The sequence below is a fragment of the Phocoena phocoena genome, chromosome 10 (assembly GCF_963924675.1).
Source record: "Phocoena phocoena chromosome 10, mPhoPho1.1, whole genome shotgun sequence".
NCBI classification, from domain to species: Eukaryota; Metazoa; Chordata; class Mammalia; order Artiodactyla; family Phocoenidae; genus Phocoena; species Phocoena phocoena.
Window position 1 is genome coordinate 10,240,070 of NC_089228.1, and position 26,134 is coordinate 10,266,203.

Genomic DNA, 26,134 nt, shown 5'->3' on the forward strand with positions numbered 1-26,134 from the left:
GGATGACTCTCAATTTCTAAAAGAATCTGGAGAGATGAGGATTCAGCTTTGAACCCTCTCTAAACTCTTAGATACCTTTAGTGAGATCACCTCTATCTGGGTCCCAGTTACCTTATCTATTGAAAAAGGAGGACCCCATGCTGTGTAAGCATCCTGCCACCTTTGTCATTCTACAATTCTAAACTGCATTTCTGTTGTTTCATATTGGGGTATATCCTTTCACACACTTTTGTCCTTTCATAGATTAAACAAACTGTTTCTCACAAGTAAACTCACCCTTCTGCACATTTGCTCAGAGTAATTCCTCTAGGTTTCTCTCTGTAGTAATGCATTTCCTCTCTTCCCCTTTAATTCTGATTCTGCTCCTTTTTCCCTTTCAGACTTGGCAGGGCTCTTTACAGTTGGGAATGAAGATTGGCGTAGATATTCCAAAATCAATTTTTTTTTTTTTTTTTACCACTCCTCTTAAATAAACACCACACACATAAAAGCAAGCATTCGCAAGCAATCAGGAACACTGATGTAAGGCCTCCCACTAGAAGCTGATGATTCTCCTCGGAGCAAATTGATTAAACACTTTCAATTTACTTTGCAGAGACAAGCTCTAATTCTACAGGCACTTGTAGACTCCAAGGAGCTTCTAACATTTAAAGAAATGTGTCCATTTACTTAACAGAGCTTTATTTTCTCGAAAATATAACGTTTCTCTTCCTCTAGTGTATTCTTTCCAAGTACCTAGAGAATTTACAAAATAAAACCAAAGTGAACATACGTGCATACACACACATAAAGTATATGTATCATCGTTACTTTCAAAGCCATATATTAAGGTACATTCATACACTGTGCACATAGTGGTACTAGTGGGCTGACCAGTAAATGCAGACATTTTAAGTTTCCAGTCTTCCAAATTTTTCCAGAAGAAATGACCACACTGTAAAGATGAAATAAGTAAATTGAGAACAGACTCCTTTACAGTGTGATATGAAGATAACCTGCCTTGTAAAAAAAAAAAAAAAATATGCAGATTCCTAAGTCCTATTGCAGAATCATTAAATCAAAATCATACGTGTGTGTGTGTGTATGTACCTATCTCCAACAGAGATTCTCAAAGTTTTAGGTACATAGGACTCATCTGAGGATTTTGTTAAGAAAGCAGATTCTGACCCAGGAGGTCTGGGGTGGGCCATGAGACGGTGCCTTTTTCAAAGCTCCCAGGTAATGGCCATGCTGCTGGTACACAGACGGCACTCGGAGTAACAAGGCATTAAAGTCTGTGCACCACTGCATGGTCTAGTATTGATGTGCTGTCATTGGCACCTTTCTCCTGCCAGTTATATTTCAAAAGTAATTGGCTCATCCTGAAGGCCTGAGAAACAATACACAGTGGGGAATGCTTCTACTAATAGGGCTCATTAGAAAGAGTTCAAAAAACAACATGCTCATTTTTACAATTTGAAAACGCCTATTCAATTCACCTTCCTAATACATCAAGTACAGAGAGGCTCAGCAAGGCATCATCCACCCACAGGCTGTTGGATGCCCAGTTTATTTCCTGAGCAATCTTCGCTGGGCAACGCTTGTATTACCCCTCTTCCTACAGCAGCAAAGTGGAACCAGCTGTCAGTAAGTCTTCCTAGACACTGACCCAGGAAGATACAGCTTCTCAACACTGATTCGCAGCTTCTCTCTGCTGAACACGCGTCAACAAGTAAACTTACTTAACTCTTTAAACAGACAGCCTCCTATGTTAACACTGCTGGGGATGGCTAGAGCTGCCTGTAATGTTCACATTTATTCTTAATCTAACTCATATGTAGCTCGACTGCTGAACCACTTAACCTCTGACGTTGCTGGCTTCCACCCTTGCTCAGTTTTTAAGGGAAATCATTTCATCTGAAAGGTTCACCAAACCCTTCATGCACTGGTCTCTCGCATCACACTAACTGCTGTTGTCAAGAAATAAAGGCAGGGACTAGTATTTATAGGTTGCTAATTACATGCATTCATATCCTTATCTGGTATAATCTTCACAGGTAATACTCCAGGTACATTTATCTACATTTTCAAATACAGAGAAACTAGGCCAAGAGACTTAATGGAACAAGTAATGGAAACAGAATTCAACCCAGGCTTAGCTACCTCTTTTCCAAACCCATGCTATTCCTCTCCAAAACTTTGCCTTCTTAGGTGCTAGAAGTAAGTGAAGTGAGATGATACTGACCACTTGCTATGGATTTACAGGAAATATTTAGGTAGGAGGAATTTGAGCAAAGTGGTCTCAAATATTCTTTGAAACCTTAATGTTCTATCACATTGTGAATTCATGAATAAAATATGTTATAAACTATTGTCAATACTGCATTCCACTGAATCATACATAAACTTAAGTAAACAGACAAAATCTTAATCAGATAAGTGATTTAAGTTAGAAAGACTCAGAACAAAACATATTTCTTTCTATAACATCAAAAAAAAATAAGTGTAGTAATAAGTACAGGACAGAGAAGACTTCATGGTTTGGTAGCAATCTTTATGAAGAAGACAGACTTACACAAAGCCTGAGTTTAATTGATTATAAACTCAAATGCATCCAATAATAAAATGTTTTATTTTAAAAGCCAAGAGCACCTTAGAATCATCTAATGAAAGGGCAGTTTATCTTCCACTCAAAGAGGATAGTATCGCTAAATTTGAGACTGGTTATTACTATAAAAATGGGTTTAACTCGAGTAAGCTCTCTAACTGCCTTTCAAACAAAGGAATTCCTGAAATTATAAAGAGGTATTCAGTTGAATATATAACAAGGTGTATTTTTGAAAAATAACAAGGTGTATTTTTAAAATCCAAATTGTTGAAAAATAACAAGGTGTATTTTTAAAATCCAAATTGGTCCATCATATCTGAAATAGCTTAAGACAAAGACTGCAAACTCAAGTGCTGACAGAGAAAAGGCAGGCAAGATAAATGAATAAGCTAGCTCAGTGGAGCCTGGGATAAACTAGAGTTTGCTACACTCATGTAGAGAAACATGACCAGTACACCAAATAATGAATGTATTGCAAGCAATTAGCGTCAATTTGCTGAAATACCACTGAACAACATGACCACATCTCCAAAGATTTGTCTTATGCAATCAATTTACTATGGAACTTTTTACCACATTGCTGATTCATCAGAAATTTGTTTCTATTAATCAACTTCCAAGGACTAGAGCAATTTGTGTTGCATGTGAGGTTTTAAATTTAGTGTTTGAAATATTTTTGTGTAATTTGGGGGGAATGAGTTTGTTTTGATTTTAAATACCATGCATGTCAAAAAATGTTAAGATTTTATGAAACGTACGTAGCATAGGTTTCTCTTCTCTAATTTTTAATCAAATCTGCTGCATTTCCTACTTCTCTTATTCATGCGTTTCCTTTCTTGAGTGGGGCAGATAAGGAAGAGTTAACAGCAAGTGCACAGAGAATTGGGGCTGGAAGTTTGTATCTCAAAAATAGAAAGTGTAACAGGTCTCTCATAGGGCTGTTGATTCTTACATTAGTATGTCTTCTTCATATAAACTGCTACCAAACCATGAAGTCTCCTTTGTCTTGCCCTTATTACTATACTTACTATTATTATTTGAAGCTGGAACCATAAACAACAGCATTCTAGAAAAAAATTAAATAGATAAACATGGCAAAATTTGATTATTTAACAAATATCCTAATAGGTGGCTAGAAAGTTTTAAAGGGTACAAAAAATGAGGAGAGAAGAAATGAAAGAGAGTGCTGAGGAAAGGTAAAAGGTAATAAAATAGAAGATGGAAAAGAGAACACAAATTAATTCCAGATGGATTATATACTGAAATGTTTAAAAACCTTCTCTAAAAGTCTTAGGACAAAATATAGGAAAATATGCTTAAGGTACCACTATAAGGAAAGATTTTCTAAAGCATCCATTAAAAGCATAAATATAGAGGTAAAGAATAAGTTTAACTACATATATAAAATAATTCTCTGTAGGACAAAGAATAGCATTTATCAAGCACCCAAACAAGCAGCAGCCTGGGAGAAGATATTTGGAATCCATGTAATGGACAAAAAATTAATGAGTCATGTTTGAAGAACACATACAAATTAACTAAAAAGACTGATGATCCGATAGAAAAATGAGCAAACAATGAATGAACAATTCTTAAATGAAGAATCCTATTTCGACAATAAATATATGAAGAATATTAATCTCAGTAGTAATCAGGGAAATGCACATTTTAAGAAGGTAACATTTCTCTTTCGTTAGATTGGCAAGAACTCAAGGAAACTGACACCACCAAGGGTTGGATAAAATGAGGGAACAGTGATCATGTAAGTTATATTCCAAAGTCTTTAGGGAATATCTTGCAAATATCTAGTTTCACTCCTTGTTTTCTGTACCAGAAAAACTTTTCTAAAAGTCCATATGGAGATATGCACAAAGACATTATTTGCAACAATGTCTAGAACAGCAAAAAAAATTTTAAATATATTAGTATACATTTAAGAGGAATAGCTAACCAAATAACCTAACTGTGTCAAATCCATATAATGGAATACTAGGTAGCAATAACTGTAAAGGAATTCAATTTACATGTGTTTTCTTTGAGGATTCACAAACAGTATTACAGTTTAAAAAGGAAATGTTCATAATGATGTGTATATATATATATATATATATATATATATATATATATATATATCAATACCATGCCACAAATTTTGAACAACTTTCAAAAATAATGAAACAGTATCATGTGATGGTTTATGTATGGTTCCTATGGAGAAAAATCTAACACCTAGACAAAATGTAAACATTTCAACTTCAGCATAGTATTTACTAGGAGGTGTATGAAAAGGAATGAACTATTTTTCTCTATATACAAAATATTTTATTTCCTCAACAAATCATGAAAAATATATTGTCATTAATATTTTTAAAGCAAGAGGAGGTTCACGGCTGTTTTTACTGTGTTGCTCCTGATATTTTCTATATTTGAAATACTTCATATATAAACAAAGAAGGGAAGGGGAAAGACACTGCGAGGGAAAAAAAGGGATGGGTAATAGTACAGAAGAAAGCAAGTGGCAAGAGGAAAAGAATTACACCTAGGAAATAAGGAATGGAAGTGAGAAAAAAAAAATTGAAGAACATCAGCAAAAGTTAGTTGAGAAGGAACAGTGACTCACGCTGCATCTCCTGTCTGGCCCCATTTCTTTTCCTCTTCCTTGCATCTTTTTTTCATTTGCCCCACTTCCTCTCTCACAGGATTTAGAAACAAGCAACATACATAAAGTCAAACTATATAATCTATCTTTTATGCACAAATGTGTTCACCTGCCAGTCTCTGAAACAAAATCCCCCAAGCAAGTGCTATACAAAGTTTTTTCAACAAGATAATGACAGAAATGAGCATATTTAGAAACTTGTATAGCAACTGGATAAACTTATGTTCCTTGAATTCAACAATAAAAAGGGTGGGCTTGTATTTTGGGTATCCTATTTTAATTTCATTGTTCTGTTATTTTATATTTATATTTTACAAAAGTATCCATCTGAAACAGATTGGAAATTTTAAAAATTAATAATAAGAGTTTTTCAACGCAGTTTGGGAAGCACTGCTCTTGGAATCAGAAAAACAGAAGGAATTTTTCCCTTTGTTCCCTTTGTGGTGTGTGCGTATGTGTGGTGTGTGTGTGTGCGTGTGTGTTCTCGTGTGTATGTGTTCGTGTGTGTGCGTGTGTGTGTGTGTGCGTGCGTGTGCATGCGCACACCTGCACACCTTTGAGTTTGGGGAGGGCCTGTTGCTCCCCATTCCTCTCTAAAGTACGTCTCCTCATTCTTAGACCCAGGTTAGTAAAGAACAAGACCAAAGCAACTCAATGAATGAAAACAAACGAACAAACAAAAAACGTAGCTCATTATCTCAACAGAAAATACCTTGACATTTAATCTGAAAACTACCTTTACTTAGGATTAAGAGAGAACAAAATCATCCTCAAAGAGAAATAACCAAGCAACATGAAGAGTCACCCTGATGTCTGCTTGTGAGACAAAGTCTGTCCCATTTAGAAGGTTAGTGCCGTCCAGGTGTGGGATTTCTCTCCCACTGCACCCTGTTCCCGAGACTGGCGCAAGAAAGCTCTTACTTTAAATCTCGACATGATGCTCTTCTGGTTCTGACTTTGGCGCCTACTTCTTAGGGAGGCTGACCATACGGGACAAGATAGAGGGGTAAACACCACAGGCTTCAGCACCAGACAGGACTGGTTTCATCACCAGCTTAGGCTATTTTAGGCATCATTTTGTAAGAGTTTTATAACCATCCTCTGCTTCAGTTTCCTAACCAATAAAGTGAAAAAGGAGGATAAGGGACACATGTATCATAAGACTGCAGTTGAGAAACAAGATGTTCATACATGAAAAGTGTTCTTCTTAGTGACTGAAATAAAGTAAGTAGTCAATTATTATTCTTTGTAGTACTATTAATATTATTAATAATAACAGGAACCATGTCCATATCCATCCCTCAGGGTCATTCTCAGAAAGACAATCATTTAACTATACATTTACGTGAAACTAAATAAAATATTAATTTTTGGCAACTGAAGGTTTTGTGACACATGCAATAAAAGCAACAAGTAAGCCAGCACAGAACTGTCTTCTAGAATTTTACCAGCTATCTTTTTGAAGAGTGAATAGACATTCTGAGCAGCACCAGAAGTCAGAATAAGAATCAGTGAGTGATCTTCATGGGGTGGCAGATTTTGACTACAAAAATTGACGTTCTTAAATACTAGAACTCCAGAACAAACAAATGGATTGATATGTAAGAGAGCGAGCATATGTATGTACTCCACTGTGTGTGTGTGTGTATATATACACACACACATATATAACACACATACATACATATGTATATGCATACATATATACATAGAAGGAAAGAAAGCACATTAGTATGCCAGGTTATATGGAATCCTCTTATATAGTACATTGTCTCATCTGGTTTATAAAAATCATGTGCTGGTACATACAAGGCCACTACATCCCAGACATTGTAATTTAACTAAAGATTCTGAGCTTGAATAGAGGCCAAGCCAGACATGGAACCTAAGTAAATCATAAGTTATTTATTACTATTCTGTTTGCTTTGGCAGTGGGCCTTCTTTCAGCATTTTTTAGATGCCTTTATCAATATGAGGATGATTTTGCTCTCTCCCCAGGGGAATGTGGCAATGCCCACAGATCTTTTGGTTTAAGGCCAAGGGTTTTTACTAGCTTCTAATAGGTAGGTCCCAGGAATGTGCTAAACACCCTACAATACACAGGGCAGCCCTCAGCAACAGGGAGGCATCTGTTGCAAAATGTCAGTAGCGCCGAGCTTTGAAAACCCTGCCAATTCACAAAAGTTCTTCGAATCTTTAAGACTGGCTCTTCCACCAGGCTCATTTACATGCCACTGTCAAATTTAAGAATGTGTCCATTGTGTTTGTATCTATACTACCACTAACTTCCTTTTTCTCCTAGTTCTCCATTTAGCTTTTCTTTTTCAAGGTCTCTTTTAAATACTGCTTTCTTTCAACAGCTTGTCAGGACTTGCGTTCAACCTGTTAAAACACTGGCCAGCTTTCTTGTCATTAAAATGCAGTAGTTACCAGTTCTGAGAGACCTGTTTTATATCTTCATATTTTATACTCAGAAGATAAACTTGGAGTCCAATTCCTCTGGGGATTATTTGCTCCCATTTGCATAGTTGCTCTGAGAAAAGCAATTCCCCGTGTAAATGCATGTTATACAAGTCACTGGAAAACTCCAGGCATCCTGCTCTTCTGCAGCACCACATTGTGGAAACTGCCCATCACGGTGGTTCTGTCATTTCGAAAGCAGGAGCAAAAAGCATCCCTGCATTTCCCTTCCTTTAGGCTTTAGCAAGGCAAGACATTTCCCCACTGATTTCCACCTCCTCCACTAAGACTCAAGCTCCAAGCAGCACGGGGCTATTAGAGGAAATGAGAATGATCTGAAGGCATCATCAGAGCTTCCTAGTAGGCAGAAGCATGCCTTTAAGGCAAAACTGGTAGGCACAATCTGACTTTGGCGCCTGTATCATGGCTATATCATCATAACTGAAGCATTACAATATGGGAAATGGTATACTACCTTCAACGGATACTTCTATCGACCACTAAAAATAAGATCTTCCTCATTTTTGAGGAAAACTGAACTATTTTAAAATCTTGAGCTTTGCATAACCCAACAGAAATGCAAAGATGGAGATGTATATGAAAATAAACATCACAGAATAAAGCAAAGAAACTTGAAGAAACAAAAGTGAAAAACACTTTTAAAGGATTTAGTCTTTACATATGTAAAGACTAGTTCTACCAAATTACTAGTTCTACTAGTAATTCTACCAAATTACTAGTCATTGTAATACCTATCCACACCTTCACAAAGATCCATCTTATTAAAATGTTAAAAACTAAAATGAGATGTCGATAATAGTCATAAGTAATTTACACTTTACCAGGCACAGTGCTAAATGTTTTATATGAAGAATCGTATTTAATTCACACAAAAATCCTATAAGTTAGGCTACAATATTAATATACCCATTTTACAGTTGTGAAAACATTTGCTCAAAAATGTCAAATATATACATTGTGAGCCGCAACTGGAATATGAACTCAGGTCTATCTGTATCTAAAGCTCATCCTCCAAACCACTATGTAATTTCTAAATGTGTAAGTTGTGCTATTTCAATTTGAATTTGTACTTACTGTGTTAACTGGTATAGACGTCAGTTAAGATACATGCACCCCATTGTTCACAGCAGCACTATTTACAATAGCTAAGACATGGAAGCAACCTAAATGCCCATCAATAGATGAATGGATAAAGAAGATGTGACACACATATCTGATAAAAACTGTCAGGATTTATCCTCCAGGGGTTCATTTAGTTAAGTTCCAACTCTGTAAGGCTAAACTGGCTCTAGAAGCATGTCTACTTGTCCCTAGAACATGCACAGCAGCAAGGATTTCATCTAAGGGATCCAATATCCCCACCTGCTTAGGTGTCTTCTTGCTGTTCTGATTTATCATATATTCAGGAGGTCCATAGCTATTTTCCTGCGAATTTTGAACTGTTTTATTTTACCTAAGACTGGGCTGGATTATCTCCCCCACCTTGGGATATATTTGCTTGTGGACGTTATACTCTACCTTGGACACTCAGCTCTGTAAAGGCTGTACTCAATCCCACCTACCAGGTCAAGGTAGAACCACCAGCTTAGACCTTATACTCATGAAGGGTTTCAAATTTACAATGGTGACATTATCTCCAAAATTGGAGATATACTTACAGGACGGACACACTTGCAGGAATAAAGAACAGTATGTTCATTATACATCTTTAAACATGTGTTATACTACCTGACCCCTGCACGATAGGAGCAATACTTTTCAAGAGTTACATTATTACCATGTGACTTGCACAGCCATCATCATGTATATTTTGTGTTAAAATTGTATATATGTTAAATGTAAGCATTTAAATTATATCAGCTTTGATAACAATATTATGGCATTTGTTATTTTTTAAATATTTTCTCAGTCTCAATAGAAGGAAGTGACATGAGCTTTTCATTGAATTGTGAAGGGACTTGTGGACCTATCCTTGAGTTCTACATACACTAGCACATAATGTCAGGGGCAAACCCCAATGTAAAATACATTGATGTGGAGAAAGAAGGGAAAGAGGAAAACTAGTTGCAGGTCATTCCTCCCTCTCTTACTAAATTAGAAGTTCTTTAACAGTAGACACTCTAAATTTTAAATAGCCATAATAATTAACAGAATGTAAGTTTCTTAAAAACAGAGTTACCAAATGATCCAGCAATCCTACTCCGGGGCATATATTCGGAAGAGACAAAAACTCTAATTCCAAAAGATACATGGACCCCATTGCTCACAGAAGCACTATTTACAATAGCTAAGACATGGAACCAACTAAATGCCCATCAATAGATGAATGGATAAAGAAGATGTGACACACATATCTATATATCTATATAGATATATATGTAAATATATAAAATAGAATATTACTCAACCACAAAAAGAATGAAATAATGCCATTTGCAGCAACATGGATGGACCTAGAGATTATCATACTAAGTGAAATAAGTCAGACAAAGACAAATATCATATGATATCACTTATATCTGGAATCTAAAAAAATGATACAAATGAATTTATTTACAAAATGGAAGCAGACTCACAGACATAGAAAACAAATTTATGGTTACCAAAGGGGAAAGATGAGGGGAGAGATAAATTAGGAGTCTGGGATTAACAGATAGACACTATTGTATGTAAAATAGATAAACAACAAGGTCTTACTGTATAGCATAAGGAAGTATATTCAATATCATGTAACAACTTACAATGGAAAAGAATATATATGTTATATGTATAAATGAATCACTGCTGTATACCTGAAACACTGTAAGTCAACTATACTTCAATTAAAAACAATCATCAAAAAAATAAATGTAAGTTTCTTAGTTTCTTCTTTCATTTGGTGGCTCCAAAAGATAACAGAACGATCTTTTTTAAAATCTCATGAAGCTTACAGAACAAATTCTATTTTGTTTCAGTTGTAGTTATTCCAAGCTCCACTCCCCCACCCCCCACCTACCCACCACTCCCCGCAACAAAGTAGAAGCAACATATTGGTGTGCCAGGGCAAAGGTAAGCAACAAGGTGTTACTGAAAGTGGAGATGGTAGAACTGCTGAAATCAGGCCTAAGATCTCAACAATTCCAGCATTCTGGGAATAATTAGTGGAGGGATGAACATCCTGTTTATACTTCAGTGGCTATTGAAGGAATCACTGTGTTAGCATCTGGCACAGTAACTGATGTACATAAGAATGATTCCTGGTCCTCAATGGAAGGTTAGATTTCACACAGCATCTTCCTTTGAAGATGAAAGGGAAGAGTTGCACTGCTTTAGGAAAGATTTTGATGTCAATGTTTAAAGTGAAAGAAAGTTGTGGTGCTTAAAGCCTTGCGTAGCTGGAAAACTTATGTAAAAATTCTCTCTCCTGGGATAAATAAAATACTTGATAATAAGAGTCTGACCTTCAGAGCAACTGTCATTAAATTGTTGATCTGGAATAACTTTGGAAGGGATATAGCTGAGATGGGAAGGAGTAAATAATTAATAATGTTTACTCAGAAAGTGTCATGCTGTCTATGTTTTTACCTAAAGGCTATGCATCTTATCAAGAAATTTTAAGTGCCTCTACTTCACTGCAATACACTAAGGAATCAGAATGCAAGATGTCAGAACCCTCAGATAAGAAGAGGGAAAAGCTAACCTGGATAAATATATGAAGCAGACAAACATTTTTCAGAGCTTCATGTACTCAGTTAAATATCTGGTGATAAAACCCAGAGGTTAAAGTGAACTTTGAACACAAGCAAATATATGCACTTTTAAGCGTTTGCAAGTCTTACAAGTGATCCTGATATAATAAAACAAATTCCTGTATAATATAAAAGAAAACACCTGTGGAGTCCTCAGAAGTGGTTCAAATGAGCCAGAACAATGTTGGTGGAAAGATGAGGGATGGATTTGATTCGGCAATATTTTACCAATTTTAATTCTTCTTTTTGCTCATTTATGAGTGAGAGTAATTTTTATGAAAATTTTTTAATATATATATCTTTTTAAAATTTGTGAAATATATTTATGCTTAAATAGACTGATAGTAAGTTAGATTGGGTTCTCTTTCCACAGTGTACTTTCTAACACATGTTTCATAATATTCTAGATCAATGGTCGGCAAACCTTTTATGTAAAATGTCAGGTAGTCATCTTCAACAAATAGTTCTGAGCAATTAGACCTACAAAGACAAAAAAGAAAAAGAAAAAAACCCTTAAAGTGTAAAAATATAAAGCTTTTAGAAAAAAATATAAGAAGAATTTTTGGGATCTAGGACTAGACAAAGAGTTCTTAGACTTGACAACGAAAGCATGATCTATAGAGAAAATACAATATAATGAACCTCATCAAAATTACAAACTTTGGTTCTATGAAACACCTTGTTAAGAGGATGAAAAGACATGGTATAGAGTGGGCAAAAATATTTTCAGAGAGCATACCTGGCAGTACATTTGTATCTAGAATATAAAAAGAAAATTAAAAAACTCAACAATTAAAAAGACAATCTGATTAGAAAATATGCAAAAGACATGAATAAGTATTTCACAGAAGAGCAAAAAAGCACATGAAAGGAAATTACACATTTAACCATTCCAGAAATGCAAATTAAAACCACAATGAGATATCACTATTACCTATCAGAAGGGCTAAAATTAAAAAAAAAGTAGTGACAACATCAAATGCTGTCATAGATGTAGAGAAGCTGGATCACTCAAACATTGCTTATGGGATTACAAAATGATATAGCAATTCTGAAAGACAGCTTGGCAGTTTCTAAAAAAATCAAATTTTCAGCTGCCAAAAGACCCAGCAATTGCACTCCTGGGCATTTATCCCAGATAAATGAAAACTTATGTTATTAAAACAAACAAACAAACAAACAAAACAACTATATACAAACATCCAAAGCAGCATTATTTGTAACATCCAAAAGCTGGAAACAACCCAGATGTACTTCAATGTGTATGTGGTTAAACTACAGTATATACATACAATGGAACACTATTCAACAATAAAAGGACTGAAATTTTGATACACACGGCAAATTAGATGAATCTCCAGAGAATTATGGTAGGTGAAAAAAGCCCATTCCAAAAGGTAACATACTGTATGAGTCCATGTATATAACTTTTTTAAAATGACAAAACTATAGAAATGAAGAAGAGATTAGTGGTTTCCAGGGTTGAAGGAGGGGGTTGGAACTGGGAGAAAAACAGATGTGGCTATAAATGGGCAACATGAGGGATCCTTTTAATGATGAAACTGTTCTTTATATTACTTTATCAACTTTATCTTTGTTGTGATATTATACTATGGTGTGGAAAGATGCTACCATGATAAAATGGGGTATAGGCTACCTGGGATATCTCTATACTATTCCTTACAACTGCATATGAATTTAAAATTAGCTCAAATTAAAGAGTTTAATTTTAAAAAGGACATAAATATATTTGGCTTTGCAGGCCATAAGGTCTCTGTTGCAACTACTCACCTCTGTCCATGTGGTATGAAAGCATCCATGGACAGCAAGTAAATGGATGAACATGTCTATGTTTTAATAAAACTTTATTCACCTAAACAGACAGCAGGTTAGATCCGTGCCATGGCCTGTAGTTTGCAGACCCTGGCCCCAATTAAATAACCCCTAGAAAAATGATTATGTAACCCTTAAAAAGCATCACACACCTGGTCTAATCCTAGAGCCATGTTGCAATGAATGAGACAGTTCAGAAACCTGAAAATCATACTTAACTCGAATTTTTAATACTATAAAGGGAAGATTTAAAATCATACTTAACTTGAATTTTTAATACTATAAAGGGAAGATTTCTATCACAGCAGATTCGTGATATCTCTCCCTTTTATGTATTTACATTGCAGTTGCTTTATCACTGCTGTAGTTATAAATTCTTGAAAAATCCCCTGCCCTCATGTGTTTAACTGCTCCTTTTCTCTTTCTCCCACTTTCAGTCAGTAGTCTCTCCTTCTCCCCACTCTTTTTCTTTCTTTTCTTTTTTTTTAGTATAACTGACTCTTTTTTTTTTGTCTGCATTGCATCTCAGTTGCGGCATGCGGCATCTTTCATTGCAGCACGTGGGCTTCTCTCTAGTTGTGGTGCGCAGGCTCCAGTTGTGGTATGCGGGCTCCAGAGCGCATGGGCTCTGTAGTTTTGCAGCGCTCAGACTCTTCATTGGGCGTGGGGTTCTCTCTAGTTGTGGCGTGTGGGCTTTCTCCCTCTAGTTGAGGCACACGAGCTCAGTAGTTGTGGCGTGCAAGCTTAGTTGCCCTGTGGCACGTGGGATCTTAGTTCCCCAACTAGGGATTGAATCTGCGTCCCCTGCATTGGAAGGTAGATTCTTTACCACTGGACCACCAGGGAAGTCCCTCTTTTTTTCCACTCCTAATAAATAGATTGAACTTATTTTGTTAAGGTCTTCCCTCTCTCTATTACCTACCTAGTCCTGTTTTCCACTCATAGTCCTCACTTTTCCATTAACCCAAAGAACAAATCTGTCCAGGAAAGGCCATCGGTGAAGAATGGGTGAGAGGAAGGAAATGTGGTAGCAAAGTAAGAATTCTCATTAATGGTTGAGAGGGAGGTAAACTGGACACACATTCATACACTAATCATTGTTCCCATGCTCCATATGGTCATGCCTGGATTAGCTGGGATATACTCCTCTATTTAAGGTACCTCTAGCCGGGGTAAGTAGTTCAGACATTGCTCTTTTAAAAGTTCTTTGCTGCCAAATGCCACGCACTAGATATGTCAGAACAAATTCTTCTGAAATACTTGGATTGAGAAGATAACCAATTACACATTCAGAAGAGGGCAAGGAGGTTTAGTTTTGTTTTTTGCTTTGTTTTTGTATAAGAGCTTTCCCTCTGTGAATCCAACAAATACAGCCATGAAGGGCATTTGATGATTATTTTGAATGATGACCCGTGAAATCCCTTCCTACATATTACAAGTCTAACTCTCACCTTGGCCCTTTTGGCAGTGCACATTTTCATCCATCTTGAAACAGAATGCCCTAAACCAATGAAAGAGAAATGAGGCAATCAAATAATGCCTGTCAAAAGGTGAAATAGGCACAGCATATTTCTCCTCATTACTGCATATTATGAGGGCTAATGGCAGAGATGAATATCTCTAGTCACAGCCACTTATATAGGAATTTACATTTAAAAGTAATTGCTATAGATCATAATTGGTTGATTAGGTGTTCTCAATGCCTCAGGCCCTTTTCAGACTTTAACTATATGATGCATATGCCAGGCTTTCAGAGGGCCAATCTGTGTAAAAAGAAGTGTAATTTGTCCCTTGTAAAATATCAAGTTAGAAAATGTTATCACCTACTTCACATCCTCCCAGACCAGTTATTGTCTTCCGTGGTAGGAGTCACCAACTACCATGGACAGAGTAATCGACATGAAAATATAAATTATGGAGTTGACACCAAATCTATCTAACTTGTATGAACCATTCCACAAACTGGTTTTAGAAAAAGACATTCATATTATTTTATTAATCTTAGTAATCACAGTTATGCATGCCACATTAGTGGTGAGTTCATTATACCCCTCTTGGAGTTTCTCTCTTCTTAAATTATATAATCTCCAATAGGCTTTGAATGGGGCTTTTTTCCTTTATATACTCCATCAGGAAAAAAAAAAGTATCTCTTCAGTCCTCTATTGCTTTGCTTTTTGCTGCCACAAAGTTCCTCTTGTTACTTATGGGATCTATCCAGCCCCAGATAGGAAGAGAGTTCACTACTGAGATAACACTCCAGTGACCTGAGACCCACATCGCTAATCATCAAATCTCCAAGGGAAGACAATATCACTTCCTTAATGCCAAACTCAGACTAAGGTGCCTGCATAGCACTCTTGGAGCTCCAACTCAAATTGCTTAGTTCTTCCAATTCCCATTCACATCAGCAGGCCCAGGAAGCATATAGGACAGGAAAAGGACTGATGTTTGTATTCTGTACCTTATGGGTCCAGAATCCCTAACTCCTTTCCCTCCCCAGAGATTCATCTGTAGAAGCCAATGAGATTTTTCTTCTCAACAATCAAAACTCAATAGGGCTAATCATAACCATTTCCTAGATAATGGGTCCACTTTTCTAAGGAAGGATATCTTGAGTAATTCATAGATGACCTATCCTTCTTAGAAAAACTTCTCCCAAGTAATTCCAGGTTAATTTTTCTGGTATTTCTTTGCTTAGAAAAGACAGGGAGGGGGGGGATCTACAAATTTAGTTTCTACAAGGGCAGTTTGCTACAATGCTCACAACATTATTTCAAGGAAATAAAGTTGCCCTTCCCCAAAAATACTGGGCTGGCCAAAATGTTCATTCGGAGTTTTCCATAACATTTGGGGGTGGGGGGTCAGAAGTCTCTTGTGCCTTATTTGGTGCTTTATTAATTCATGCTATTTATATATTTATTTATATTCCACTTAATTTGAAAATCTGAATTCATTTATTATTTTTGACCCTTGCATCACTATCTTTAAACGAAAGTCAACAAAGTGCTTCTCTAACAGAACACTTATTGGTATTATGGTTGTCAACATGCCTGCCTTCCTCATGAGACGTCCAGGTAGGAGCTGTGTCATTTCATTCTTTTATCCACAATGTTTGGCATATTGCCTGGTACATTTAGGATGTTTAGCCACTGCTAGTAAAAATCACTTATTTATGGATGTTTTCGAGGAAAGAATGGAGACAGGGTATGAGGGACAGAGGGAGAGATGGAGGGAAGATGGTAGGAAGCGAAAAAGAAAAGAAGGAAGGGAGGATGGAAAAAAAGAAAGGAAGGGACGGAGGGAGGAAGGAAGGAAGCCATAATGATTTATGCCTTTGGGTCAAGTCATTATAGTCTCTAGGCATCTTCTGATCAAAACTAAACTAAATTCTGAGAAGTAAGAATGATTATACCATTAGTTGCAAAGACTATGCTGGAAAATTATTTATCTGATTTCTCAGAAGTGAAAACCTGAGTAAAATGGATACCAGTAAGTAAACGTTGTAATTGAGACTTGAGCATGGTGGAAGGAAGGGTTGGCCAGCAGGTTACAATTCAAGGACTTTTGTACAACTAAGACCAGTAGAAGATTCCAGGAGCAGGGATGAATGTGAAACAGTGAAGAGGAGAGTTAAAAGGTCACAAAACACAAATCACCGATGACTCTTTATATTAGTCAGAGTTGTCTAGAGAAACAAAACCAATAGATAGATCAGAGAAGATTTATTACAGAAATTGGCTCACATGGCTACAGAGGCAAAGAAGTCCCACAGTCTGCCACCAACAAACAGGAAAACCAGGAAAGTCTGTGGCATAATTCAGTCTGAGGCCAGAGGTCTGAGAACCAAGGGGATGCCGATGTAAATCCCAGAGTCCAAAGGCCCAAGAACCAGGAGCTCTGTGGTCCTAGGGACTTTCTGTTCAACAGGAAAGAGAGGGAATTTGCCCTTCCTTCGCCTTTTTGTTCTACTTGAGCCCCCATGGGGTTGGATGAGGTGTGCCTACATGATGAGGGTGTATCTCTTTGGTCAGTCTACTGAATCAAATGCTAGTCTCTTCCAGCAACACCCTCACAGACACACCCCAAAAAACAAATGTTTACCAGCTATCTTGATATCCCTTAGCCCAGTTAAGTTGACACATAAAATCAACCATCTCACTCTTTCTCTTATCAGCCAGTTTATGACCTTTAGGCTCAGAAGGAGCCTGTTCACCACCCACAGCATTTATCACACAATACACCTTGTCAGTGTCTATTAGGTGGAAAGAGCAATGGCAGAGAGAAATGATTTAGGGGGAAGATCAGACCTGGAATCAGAAGACCTGGTTTGGGGAGTGCCTCCTCTACTTTCTAGCTGCCTGTTAACTTATCAGAATGCACAAAATGTGCATAATCAGACCTCCCGGGCTGTTGTGAGTACTAAATGAGACGGTGTACCTGAAGCCTCCTAATGAATGACGAAGCACTAGGCAGAACCAAAGAGGTGGCTTTGTTGCCCAGAGAAAACTGAGACTCAAACCACTTTCAAGAGACAATTGCAAGTTTTCACACCTTGATCTCTTATGTATAATTTGGAAAATTATACTGAATGGTTAGTTCTGAAACAGAGGAGCTAACAACTTGTCTTTGACTTTCAAGGATATTGCACGAAATTTGAAACCAAGGGGCACAAAGAATTAACTTGGGGAAAAAAGCAGAAATAATAGCTCTCTACTGATAAGAGCAAGTATATTTTAACTCTGAAATTCCGCACTGTGAGAAATACTGTAAAATTCTCTTTCCACAGGCAATGCACTGGTTATAAGCCAGAAACCACTGTATAACTCAGTTGCTGAAAAAAAAGTACCCTTTGGAGCCACCATTACTTTTCTTTACCCTAAAAGAACAGGTAGTTGATATTTGAGATGGAGTAGGAAATATGCCCTGTTTCTCTTTAATTCTCACAGTAAGCCTATTAAAGCCTAAACAAACAAACAAAAAATGTATCAGCTGAGCTTTTGGAAATTAAAAGATCAATTTCACACAGGCTTTCCTGAAATGAAACTTCTTGTTTAGCTAGATGCTCCTTCATTCTTAATCACGAATTGTTAAATATGTCCACTGAAGCTTATAACAGGTGCTGGGTACTGGTAATATCAATGTTCACTATTTCCTGGCACAGAGTAGATACTCTGTAAACCTTAGCTATGGAAATAAACGAAGCCCTAGCATCTGAGTGCACAGACCCACGTCAGCCTGCTATACTACTATAGTGCAGGTAAATTTTATATTTGACTCCATGATACATCTCTACTTGTTTGATTCTAAAGATAAATTTCTTCCAAATCTTCAAGAAAAATTAACATTCCAGAAAGACAGTTGTGATTGTCCCCTGGACCAATCCGTGCACTCAATCCAAAAATTAAGCCTTAAGAATTGGGATAGAAATAGACATTTTGGCAAAAATCAGTTTTCTCCTGATAATAAGATGATGTCATCTCACAAATGAACTCATTTAGTGACTTGAATCATGTAACTAAATGATCAGACTGTAGTCAACCAAGTCTCTTTCCTAATGGTATCTACTTCAACCAGGAACAAATTACTACAGAGAACCTGGGCTTACTCCTACAGATAAATAAGAAATAACAAAGTATATTGGCCCAAGAGGAAAATGCAGAAATACGACAATTGAAAACTTCTTATTTCCTGAATGCATCATAATTAGCCCTCACCTTAGTCCTGTTCAGTCTCCTACCCCCTTAGGAACATGGATTGGGAATGACCTTAAAGATATATTCTTAACGGGGTACCCTGTTCCATGTAAGTCCTGATAGATTTAGCTTCATGGTTTCTACTTGAGGTTCACACTGACCTTGTGGGAGCTAGTAAGGTCCCCTTGGAAGCATTGTCATTGTTGCATGTTGGGGCACAGAGTCTACTGGTACACCAGCTCTCCCTGACAGAGGCTAGACAAAATGAGCATCATCCAGGAGAGAAATGATGGGGTGAACCATTGCTACAGACATAATGTTATTATTTAGAGCTTCACTCTAGTTATTTCCCCCTTCTCTATCCTGGGTCCTCTCTATTCTACTGTACTGCATCACTGCCTCAAGTTCAGGTGACTCCTTAAGATAATCTCTCCAAAATCCCTAGCATGCCTGGAAAAGGAAGTGTTCCCATTATTTGAAGGAATTTGTGAATCAAACAGATGTGAAATGAAACAAACTCTACCTCTAATCAGATATGAGACCTTGAGCAAGTTCCTTAGCATCTCAGTGTCTCGTATCCCTTCACTTATAGACAAAAATGTTATGATGATGAGGAAATGAGGTGACTATTCCTCAGTGTACAGCATAATGTCTAAATATAATGAGGTGCCCAATAATTAATCATTTTCCTTTTTTTCTTTCCCATGCCAATTCAAAACTCGGCATCCTTAGATATTTAGTCAGGTTAGATTCTGGAGAGGTAGATCTTCCCAAATTGAAGATCGATGTTTCTGTGAATTAAATGAATTCCTGTGTCCAAAAAAAAAGTACACATTTACTGGCATTGTGTTTTATGTTTAATCCCATTTAATCATCTCCGAAGACTGTGTGGCAGATATTAGCATTACTCCTTTGATAAAGCTACTGAAGCTGAGTCTCAGAAGAGTTAATAATTTGGCCATAATCTCTCAAAGAATAAGTGAAGAGAGACCTTCAAGATGGCGGAGGAGTGAGACAGGGAGATCACCTTCCTCCCCACAAATGCCTCAGAAAAACAACTACATGTGGAACGACTCCTACAGAACACCTACTGAATGCTGGCAGAAGACGTCACCCTTCCCAAAAGACATATATATTTTCTTCCTTTCTCGCTTTTTGTGAGTGTGTATGTGTATGCTTCTTTGTGTGATTTTGCCTGTATAGTTTTGCTTTTACCATTTGTCCTAGGGTTCTGTCTATCCATTTTTGTTTTTTTTTTTAGTATACTTTTAAGCGCTTGTTATCATTAGTGGATTTGTTTTTTGGTTTGGTTGCTCTCTTCGTTCTTCCTTTTCTTTTTAATAAATTAAAATTTTTTTATTTTTAATAATTATTTTTTATTTGAATTATTTTATTTTATTTTTTTCTTTCTTTCTTATTTTCTCCCTTTTATTTTGAGCCATGTGCCTGACAGGGTCTTGGTGCTCCGGCCGGGTGTCAGGCCTGTGCCTCTGAGGTGACTTCAAAGCCGAGTTCACGGTATTGGTCCACCAGAGACCACCCGGCTCCACGTAATATCAAACAGTGAAAGCTCTCCCAGAGATCTCCATCTCAATGCTAAAATCCAGGTCCACTCAACGACTACCAAGCTACAGTGCTGGACACCCTATTCCAACCAACTAGCAAGACAGGAACACAACCCCACCCATTAGCAAAGAGGCTGCCTAAGATCATAATAAGGACACAGACACCCCAAAACACAGACAGAATGTGGTCCAGCTCACTAGAAAGACAAGATCGAGCCTCATCCACCAGAACATAAGCACTACTCCCCTCCACCAGAAAGCCTACACAATGCACTGAACCAATCTTAGCCACTGGGGGCAGACACCAAAAACAACAGGAACTACGAACCTGCAGCCTGCGAAAAGGAGGCCCCAAACACAGGAAGATAAGCAAAATGAGAAGACAGAGAAACACACAGCAGAAGAAGGAGCAAAGCAAAAACCCACCAGACAAAGCAAATGAAGAGGAAGAAGGCAGTCTACCTGAAAAAGAATTCAGAGTAATGACAGTAAAGATGATCCAAAATCATGGAAATAAAATGGAGAAAATACAAGAAATGCTTAACAAGGACCTAGAAGAACTAAAGAACAAACAAACAATGATGAACAACACAATAAATGAAGTTAAAAATTCTCTAGAAGGAAACAAGAGCAGAATAACTGAGGGAGAAGAACAGATAAGTGACCTGGAAGATAAAATAGTGGAAATAATTACTACAGAGCAGAATTTAGAAAAAAAATAATAAGAATTGAGGACAGTCTCAGAGACTTCTGGGACAACATTAAAGGCACCAACACTCAAATTATAGAGGTCCCAGAAGAAGAAGAGAAAAAGAAAGAGATTGAGAAAATATTTGAAGAGCTTATAGTTGAGAACTTCCCTAATATGGGAAAGGAAATAGTCAATCAAGTCCAGGAAGCTCGGAGAGTCCCATACAGGATAAATCCAAGGAGAAACATGCCAAGCCACATATTAATCACACTATGAAAAACTAAATACAAAGAAAAAACATTAAAAGCAGCAAGGGAAAAATAACAAATAACATACAAGGGAATCCCCATAAGGTTAACAGCTGATCTTTCAGAAGAAACTCTGCAAGCCAGAAGGGAGTGGCAACACATATTTAAAGTGATGAAAGGGAAAAACCTACAACCAAGATTACTCTACCAAGCAAGGATCGCATTCAGATTAGATGAAGAAATTAAAACCTTTACAGAGAAGCAAAAGCAAAAAGAATTCAGCACCACCAAACCAGCTTTACAACAAATGCTAAAGGAACTCCTCTTGGCAGGAAAAACAAGAGAAGGAAAAGACCTGCAATCATAAACCCAAAACAATTAAGAAAATGGTAATAGGAACAAACATATCGATAACCACCTTAAATGTAAATGGATTAAATGCTCCAACCAAAAGACGAAGACTGGCTGAATGGATACAAAAACAAGACCCGTATATATGCTGTCTACAAGAGAACCACTCCAGACCCAGGGACACATACAGACTGAAAGTGAGGGGATGGAAAAAGATATAACATGCAAATGGAAATCAAAAGAAAGCTGGGGGCTTCCCTGGTGGCGCGGTGGTTGAGAGTCCGCCTGCCGATGCAGGGGGCGCAGGTTTGTGCCCCGGTCCGGGAGGATCCCACATGCCGCGGAGCGGCTGGGCCTGTGAGCCATGGCCGCTGAGCCTGCGCGTCCGGAGCCTGTGCTCCGCAATGGGAGGGGCCACAGCGGTGAGAGGCCCGCGTACCGCAAAAAAAAAAAAAAAAAAAAAAAAAGAAAGCTGGAGTAGCAATTCTCATATTCAGACAAAATGACTTTAAAATAAAGACTCTTATAAGAGACAAAGAAGGACACTACACAATCATCAAGGGGTCAATCCAAGAAGAAGATATAACAATTGTAAATATTTATGCACCCAACACAGGAGCACCTCAATACATAAGGCAAATGCTAACAGCCATAAAAGGGGAAACTGACAGTAACACATTCATGGTAGGGGAGTTTAACACCCCACTTGCAGCAATGGACAGATCATCCAAAATGAAAATAAGGAAACACAAGTTTTAAATGATAAATTAAACAAGATGGACTTATTGACATTTATAGGACATTCCATCCAAAAATAACAGAATACACTTTCTTCTCAAGCACTCATGGAACATTCTGCAGGATAGATCATATCTTGGGTCACAAATCGAGCCTTGGTAAATTTAAGAAAACAGAAATAGTATCAAGTATCCTTTCCAACTGCAATGCTATGAGACTAGGTATCAATTATGGAAAAAGCTGTAAAAAACACAAACACATGGAGGCTAAACAATACATTACTAAATAACCAAGAGATCACTGAAGAAATCAAAGAGGAAATAAAAAAACACCTAGAAACAAATGACAATGAAAACACAATGGCCCAAAACCTATGGGATACAGCAAAAGCAGTTCTAAGAGGGAAGATTATAGCAATACAATCCTACCTCAAGAAACAAGAAACATCTCAAATAAACAACCTAAACTTATACCTAAAGCAGTTAGGGAAAGAAGAACAAACAACACTGAAGTTAGCAGAAGGCAAGTTATCGTAAAGATCAGATCAGAAATAAATGAAAAAGATGAAGGAAACAATAGCAAAGATCAATATAACTAAAAGCTGGTTCTTTGAGAAGATAAACAAAATTGATAAATCATTAGCCAGACTCATCAAGAAAAAAAGGGAGAAGACTCAAATCAATAGAATTAGAAATAAAAAAGGAGAAGTTAACAACTGACACTGGAAATACAAAGGATCATGAGAGATTACTACAAGCAACTCTATGCCAGTAAAATGGACAGCATGGAAGAAATGGACACATTCTTAGAAAAGCACAACCTTCTGAGACTGAGCCAGGAAGGAATAGAAAATATAAACAGAACAATCACAAGCACTGAAACTGAGACTGTGATTAAAAAACTTTCAACAAACAAACAGCCAGAACCACATGGCTTCACAGGTGAATTCTATCAAATATTTGGAGAACAGCTAACACCTATCCTTCTCAAACTCTTCCAAAATAGAGCCAAGGGAGGAACACTCCCAAAGTCATTCTACGAGGCCACAATCACCCTGATACCAAAACCAGACAAAGATGTCACAAAGAAAGAAAACTACAGGCCAGTATCACCGATGAACATAGATGAAAAGCTCCTCAACAAAATACTAGCAAACAGAATGCAACAGCACATATAAAGGATCATACACCATGATCAAATAGGGTTTAACCCAGGAATGCAACGATTCTTTAATATACACAAATCAAACAATGTGATACACCACATTAACAAACTGAAGGAGAAAAACCATATGATCATCTGAATAGATGCAGAAAAAGCTTTTGACAAAATGCAACACCCATTTATGATAAAAACCCTCCAAAAAGTAGGCATAGAAGGAACTTACCTCAACATAATGAAGGCCATATATGACAAACCCAGAGCCAACATCATTCTCAATGGTGAAAAACTGAAACCATTTCCACTAAGATCAGGAACAAGACAAGGTTTCCCACTGTCACCACTATTATTCAACATAGTTTTGGAAGTTTTAGCCACAGCAACCAGAGACGAAAAAGAAACAAACGGAATCCAAATCGGAAAAGAAGAAGTAAAGCTTTCACTGTTTGCAGATGACATGATACAATACATAGAGAATACTAAAAATGCTACCAGAAAACTACTAGAGCTAATTGACAAATTTGGTAAAGTATCAGGATACAAAATTAATGCACAGAAATCTCTGGAATTCCTATACACTAATGATGAAATATCTGAAACAGAAATCAAGGAAACAATCCCATTTACCACTGTAACAAAAAGAATAAAATCCCTAGGAATAAACCTACCTAAGGAGATAAAAGACCTGTACTCAGAAAACTATAAGACACTGATGAAAGAAATCAAAGATGATACAAACAGATGGAGGGATATACCATGTTCTTGGATTAGAAGAATCAACATTCTGAAAATGACTCTGCTACCCAAAGCAATCTACAGATTCAATGCAATCCCTATCAAACTACCAATGGCATTGTTGACAGAACTAGAACAACAGTTTTCACAATTTGTATGGAAATACAAAAGACCCCGAATAGCCAAAGAAATCTTGAGAAAGAAAAATGGCACTGAAGGAATCAGGCTCCTGGAATTCAGACTATATTACAAAGCTACAGTAATCAAGACAGTGTGGTACTGGCACAAAAACAGAAATATAGATCAATGGAACATGATAGAAAGCCCAGAGATAAACCCACACACATATGGTCACCTTAATTTTGATTAAGGAGGCAAGAAAATACAATGGAGAAAAGACAGCCTCTTCAATAAGTGGTGCTGGGAAAACTGGACAGCTACATGTAAATGAATGAAACTAGAACACTCCCCAACACCATACGCAAAAATAAACTCCAAATGGATTAAAGACCTAAATGTAAGGCCGGACACTATAAAACTCTCAGAGGAAAATATAGGCAGAACACTCTATGACATAAATCACAGCAAGATCCTTTTTGACCCACCTCCTAGAGAAATGGAAATAACAACAAAAATAAACAAATAGGACCTAATGAAACTTAAAAGTTTTTGCATAGCAAAGCAAACCATGAACAAGACGAAAAGACAACCCTCAGAATAGGAGAAAATATTTACACATGAAGCAACTGACAAAGGATTAACCTCCAACATTTACAAGCAGCTCATGCAACACAATATCAAAAAAAACAAACAACCCAATCCAAAAATGGGCAGAAGACCTAAATAGACATTTCTCCAAAGAAGATGTACAGATTGCCAACAAACATATGAAAGGATGCTCAACATCACTAATCATTGGAGAAATGCAAATCAAAACTACAATGACGTATCACCTCGCACTGGTCAGAATGGCCATCATCAGAAAATCTACAAGCAACAAATGCTGGAGAGGGTGTGGAGAAAAGGGAACCCTATTGCACTGTTGGTGGGAATTGAAATTGATACAGCCACTATGCAGAACAGTATGCAGATTCCTTAAAAAACTAAAAATAGAACTACCATATGACCCAGCAATCCCACTACTGGGCATATACCCTGAGAAAACCATAATTCAAAAAGAGTCATGTAGCACAATGTTCACTGCAGCTCTATTTACAATAGCCAGGACATGGAAGCAACCTAAGTGTCCATTGACAGATGAATGGATAAAGAAGATGTAGCACATATATACAATGGAATATTACTCAGCCATCAAAAGAAATTAAATTGAGTTATTTGTAATGAGGTGGATGGACCTAGAGTCTGTCATACAGAGTGAAGTAAGTCAGAAAGAGAAAAACAAATACCATATGCTAACACATATATATGGAATCTAAAAAAAAAAGAAAAGGTTCCGAAGATCATGGGGCAGGACAGGAATAAAGATGCAGATGTAGAGAATGGACATGAGGACACAGCGAGGGAAAAGGGTAAGGTGGGACAAAGTGTGACAGTGGCATGGACATATAAACACTACCAAATGTAAAAGAGAGAGCTAGTAGGAAGCAGGCGCATAGCACAGGGAGATCAACTTGGTGCTTTGTGGCCACGTAGAGGGGTGGGA